The sequence below is a fragment of the Globicephala melas genome, chromosome 3, assembly GCF_963455315.2.
Source record: "Globicephala melas chromosome 3, mGloMel1.2, whole genome shotgun sequence".
Lineage (NCBI taxonomy): Eukaryota > Metazoa > Chordata > Mammalia > Artiodactyla > Delphinidae > Globicephala > Globicephala melas.
In genome coordinates, this window is record NC_083316.1 from 165,483,940 (window position 1) to 165,490,438 (window position 6,499).

Sequence of the window (6,499 nt, forward strand, 5' to 3'; positions counted from 1 at the left end):
CTTTTCTAAGAAGTGTGGTGACACCTAGAGGTTTTTCCACAAAGATGGATGAAGCATGCCTCTGTTCCTGGAAGTCTTCCTGCTCCAAGACGTGAGGCACAACTCATCCACATCACCAGGAATGGAGTCTATGAGGCTGGAGCAACAGCTGACCCAGGACCCTTTACTGCAGGGCAGAATGTGTGATGGGGCACACCTTCCTTCCTGGGGCTCTGGAGGGCAGCAGTGCCTAGGAGGGGCTAAGACTCAAGGTGAGGAAATGAGCAAACCCAGAGGACTGTGAAGTTACTCTCAAGAATAGGTAAAATCTTGAGAGAAGGAGGAAGGGCAGCATGCCAGCCAGAGGGACCAGCTAATGCAAAGGCAAGGAGGCAGGAAGGTATCTGTTCTGTAAACCTGTGTTGAAGCCTCCTTGACCACTGGGTGGTGCTGTCCAGCCTGGCGAGAAACACAGTAGGCTGTCCATTGCCTGATTCCTGCCCACAGCCCACAGTGGTCTCCTCCTGGTCTGTGTATGTTAGCTGAGGTTCTGGAATTCTGGTGCTGGCAGGTTTCTGTGAGGCCAGCCCAGCCTGGGTCCCATTTCAATGACACCTCTAAAGCAGCAGGTGGCACTTGTCTGAGAATCAGGGAGGAAGGTGGGGTATAACCTGGGGCAGATCTTTGGGGAAATCCTTCTGCTGTCAGATCAAAGTTTATAAGGTAGACAGAGTCTGTGCAGCTCAACTCGTTTGGGAGGGGGCTCCACGTGGGTAGGCAAGGAAGACTTCCTGGGGGAGGTGATATTAAAAGATGATGCGATTTGTTGGTGGAAGAGAGAGATGAGAATCCAGGCGGGAACGTAGGACTGGGCAGCTACATATGTCTGTGTGGTACAGAAGATGAACTAGGCAATGGGGTGAGACAGTATTTCCTCACTCATCTCATCTGTTTACCAGACATTTGTTGAGATCTGATGAGCTTCGCGGTTGGTAAGGGTGGCGCACACCAGTTCCACGGGGACAGAAGCTCCTCCATGCAGGATTCTTCTGGACCTTGCCTTATGTACTCCATCTGGTTGCTCATCTGTCTCCTTTATAATATCCTTTATAACAAACCAGTAAATGTTTTGGTAAGTAAATGTTTCCCTAAGATTTGTGAGTTCTAACAAATTATCAGACTTGAGGAGGGAGTCATGGGAAACCCTGATTTGTAGTGGGTGGGTCAGAAGTACGCATGGCCTGGATCTACACTTGGTGTCTGAAGTTGAGGACAGTTTTGTGGGACTGACCCCTTAACCTGTGGGATCTGTTAAAAACAAGAAAACAGAGCCAAAATGGAGTCCCTTATAGTGAGTCTCACATCACCAAACTCAGGCTTAACGACAGTTAGAGCTCTCTCAGAAATGGAATCTTAAACCAGCCAATAAGGAATCGTCTGATAGACCCCTGCCATCCCCTGCAGGAAAATAATCTGACAATGACCCAGCCACTTTTTTGCCGGTACCACTTCCTTGATCCTACTCCCTTCTGCCTATATAAAACCTCTAGCTTGGGACTTCCCTGGCGGTGCAGTGGTTAAGAGACTGCGCTTCCATTGCAGGGGGCATGGGTTCGATCCCTGATTGGGGAACTAAGATCCTGCATGCCGTGTGGTGCGGCCAAAAGATAGAAAATAAAAAACAAGAAAACCCCAAACCAAGAAACCTCTAGCTTTGTACAGCTCTTCAGGGCTCCTTTCTATCTGCTAGACTGGATGCTGCCCAATTCTTGAATCATTGAATAAAGCCAATAAGATCTTTAACATGTACACAGTTGCTTTTTTTTTTTTTTTTTTTAACAGATCTGTTGCTGTCTCCAGGTGGATAGTGTCAGGACTGCGTTCAATCTGTAGGACATCCAGTCAGAGTCGGGTGAGACTGAGAGAGTGGCTTGGTGATGTTGGAAAATACCCCAGAGCTTTCTGACGGTCACATTCTAGGGGAAAGGTTACATGCTGAAGGATGAGTTGTTTGAGAGGAGATGGAACAGGGTGGTAGGAGAAAGGGTGTTTTCAGTTCAAGTGATCCACACGTGCAAAGGTCAGGAAGTGAAAGAGAATGTGGCTTCCTTCCTAGAGGAACTGAAAGTTTTTCAGCAGGACTTTAGAGCCCCAGGAGGAAAAATGGGATGGCCGGTCCAGGATCCAACCATGAAGTATTGAACACCAGGCGGAGGGGTTTATAAAGAACAGTAGTAGGAACAGCCCATCCAAGAGAAAGTATCTTGTTTCATCTTCCTGAGGGGTTGGTGTTCCAGCTCTGTTGATGTGTCTCTGGAGGTGGGAAAGCCACCACCTCCCCAGATCTGCCTCCAGTTGTGAGGCCGTGAGCGTGTCTCATCAACCCCTGAGCCTCAGTTTTCCCCATATGTGAAATGGGGACACAGAGCGCCTTAGTCCTTTCAGGCTGCGATAACGCAATGCCATAGACAGGGGGGCTTAAACAACCAACATTTATTTCTCACAGTTCTGGAGGCTGGAAGTCTAAGATCAACGTGTGGGGAGATTTGGTGTCTGGTGAGGACCCGCCTCCTGATTCACAGAAGACCATCTTCTGGCTGTGTCTTCACATGGCAGAAGGGGTGAGAGACGTCTCTGGGGTCTCTTTTATAAGAGCACTAATGCCATTCACGAGCTAATCACTTCCCAAATGCCCACTTCAGAATATCATCCCCTTAGGGATTAGGTTTCAAGATAGGAATGTGGCCGAGTGGGACACAAACATCCCGTCGATGATACAAACCCACTGCACAGGGCTGTCATGAGAAAAGTCGGGTCTCTTGGCACCAAACAGATGCCCGATAAAAGTTCTTTCCCTCCTCCTTTCTTTTTTTTCCTTCTTCTTCTTTTATTTTTTTGGCCGTGCTGGGCAGGCGGCATGTGGGATCTACTTCCCTGACCAGGGATCGAACCCTCGCCCCCTGCATGGGAAGCACGGAGTCTTAACCACTAGATTGCCAGGGAAGTCCCCCTCCTCCTTTCTTTCTTTCTTTCTTTTTTTTTTTTTTTGCGGTACGCGGGCCTCTCACCGCTGTGGCCTCTCCCGTTATGGAGCACAGGCTCCGGACGCGCAGGCCCAGCGGCCATGGCCCACGGGCCCAGCCGCTCCGCGGCATGTGGGATCCTCCCGGACCGGGGCACAAACCCGTGTCCCCTGCACTGGCAGGCGGACTCTCAACCACTGCGCCACCAGGGAAGCCCCCTCCTCCTTTCTTTAAGGAACAAAAACCCCTCCGAAAGACCTTGAACATGCCGCACAGTTGGATCTCCCATTCTCTGTTCAACCATCCACCAGCACTAGTCACTCTGGTTGTGTCATTACTTTTCCATCAAGAATATACAAGGGGGCTTCCCTGGTGGCGCAGTGGTTGAGAGTCCACCTGCCTATGCAGGGGACACGGGTTCGTGCCCCGGTCCGGGAGGATCCCACATGCCGCGGAGCGGCTGGGCCCGTGGGCCATGGCCGCTGAGCCTGCGCGTCCGGAGCCTGTGCTCCATAACGGGAGAGGCCACAACGGTGAGAGGCCCGCGTACCGCAAAAAAAAAAAAAAAAAGAATATACAAGGGAGGGACTTCCCTGGTGGTCCAGGGGTTAAGGCTCCATGCTTCCACTGTAGGGGGCGTGGGTTCAATCCCTGGTCAGGGAATTAAGATCCCACAAGCTGCCTGGCGTGGCCGAAAAAACTTTAAAAAAAAGAGAGAGAAAAAAAAGAATATACAAGTGATAATAACTCGTTTATTATCATTGTTGGAGTGCCCACTACCTGCCAGGCAGTGTTCTTGACTTTGGGGATGTAGCAGTGAAGAAAATAGACTCAGTCTCCTCCCTGTGAACAGCTGGCTCCCAGTTGTTTTTATAAATAGTTTAGTGAAACTCAGCCCCACCCATTCACTGACATATTGTCCGGGTGCTTTCATGTTACAGGGGCAGAGCGGAGGAGCGGTGTCAGAGACTGATTGACCCACAGGGCCGAAAAATACTTGCTATCTGTCCCTTTTCAGAAAACATTTGCCAATTCTTGGTCTAGAAGGTTACATTCAGGGTGAGACAGCTGGTAGACAGATAAAATTTTGAACCTGAATCTGGCCCTCCCTCTCTCTCTCTCTCTCTCTCTCTCTCTCTCTCTCTCTCTCTCTCTCTCTCTGTCGGACTCCCTAATTAAGAAAGGCAAAACTATTAGTTCCCACTCCACACCCTCCTGACTTTAGCACAAAGTAAGTGGTGAAGGAGTGCTGGCAGGATTTCCATTTCTGTTGAGAATGTAGAAGTCCCCCAAAGACCCTCCCTTCCATGGTGATAACTAGAAAAACCCGTACTTTTCAATAGGACTAGTCAAGAATGAATGCAAGGAAGCCTTGATGAGCTGGGTTTCAGACATAAAAATGAGCCCTTCAGGGACTTCCCTGGTGGTCCAGTGGTTAAGACTCTGAGCTTCCACTGCAGGGGGCACAGGTTCGATCCCTGGTCGGGGAACAAAGTTCCCACCTGCCAAGTGGCGTGACCAAAAAATTAAAAAACAATTTTTTAAAAAAAGAGTCCTTCATAGGTGAGGCAAGAGCAGTTTTAGCTTCTGTACCAAGGGGGCAGGCAGACACCAGCTCTGGGTGTGGATAGGTTTGCATAGATGGAGAGGTGTTTAGGGGACAGGGTACATCATACAGTTCTTAGATGACGAGAATAAGCATTCCAAATGGTGGGCACCAGAGTGCTGGAGTCCAAACTTGGTGAGGAGAGCATCCTCGTGGAGGGATGGCTGGTATGGGATGATGTCAGAGCCCAAGTGACGTAAGCAGGACAACAACATGGGGCTCTGTCTAGCCGGAGGGAGAGGGTCAGTGTCCAAGTGCAGTGAGGAGGGCATCTACATAGCATAGGGCAGGGGCCCCCAACACCCGGTTCATGGCCTGTGAGGAACTGGGCTGCACAACAGGAGGTGAGTGGCAGGCCAGTGAGACAATCTTCATCTGCCGCTCCCCATTGCTTGCATTACCACCGGAACCATCCCCCGACCCCCACCCCGGTCCATGGAAAAATCATCTTCCACAAAACTGGTCCCCGGTGCCAAAAAATGATTGGGGACCGCTGGCATAGGGGATAGTGATGGGAAAATGAGATTGGCTATATATAGGGGGATTGATGAAATAAATAAATCATGAAGGATAATGGGAACCAGGTTTCCCACCATCAGAAAAGAGTGTTACAAAGATGAATGGAGCGGGAGTTCTCCGGTGGACTAGTGGTTAGGATTACAGGCTTTCACTGCCATGCCCAGGGTTCAATCCCTGCTTGGGGAACTGAGATGCCGCAAGCTGTGTGGCAAAAAAAAAAAAAAAAAAAGTGAATGAAGGGAAAGTGAGAATGAACCTTATTGTATTTAATTGGAGATGTTGGTGTGAATTCATTGTTTTCAAAATATATAGAGAAATAAATGTGTGTGTGTGTCTGTGTGTGTCTTCTCATCTGCCTACTCAGAAGTCCTGGGATCAGTGACACCCCAATAATAATGAGCATACTTAATACTCAGGTTTTGGTTTCTAATGCCATTCTCTGCTTAAAAGCAACCAGTGCTCTTTGGAAAAATGGTTGATTCCAGGGTTCAGACAAGGAAAGTCTACTCAGCAAAAAACTGATAGGCACATGTCAAAAGGATACAGAAGCCAGCATGAAAGGCTTCCACTGGCCAAATCAAAGAAAATTTAAGCATCAAAAAACAGAAAGAGAAAAAAGGAACGTCAGCAAAAACGGCAGAGTAAAATTTGCCTTTCCATAAAAACAATGAAAAAACTGCAGAATTTGTCAGAATCAACACTTTTCGAACTCTGGCAATCAACCAAAAGCTTACAGTAATTCAGGGAGTAAAGAGAAATGACTGAATCTCAGTAAAGAACAACGAGCTTGGTGGAATTTTAACGTACCCTAGTCCCATTCCCCACTCTCCAACTCAGAAATAGCCTTACAGACTCACAGACATAGAAAACTGACTTGTGGTTGCCAGGGGGTGGGGTTCGGGGGGAATGGATTGGGAGTTTGGGGTTAGCAGATGCAAACTATCATATATAAAATGGATAAACAACAAGGTCCTACTGTATAGCACAGGGAACTATATTCAATATCCTGTGATAAACCATAATGGAAAAGAATATGAAAAAGAATGTATATATATGTATAATTGAATCACTTTGCTGTACAGTAGAAATTAACACAACATTGTAAATCAACTATACTTCAATAAAATAAATTAAAAAGAAAAGAAATAGCCTTGGGACTTCCCTGGTGGCACAGTGGTAAAGAATCCGCCTGCCAGTGCAGGGGACACAGGTTCGAGCCCTGGTCCAGGAAGATCCCACATGCTGCAGAGCAACTAAGCCCGTGCGCCACAACTACTGAGCCTGTGGTCTAGAGCTCTTGAGCCACAACTACTGAGCCCGTGTGCCGCGACTACTGAAGCCCGCGTGCCTAGAGCCCGTGCTCTGCAACAAG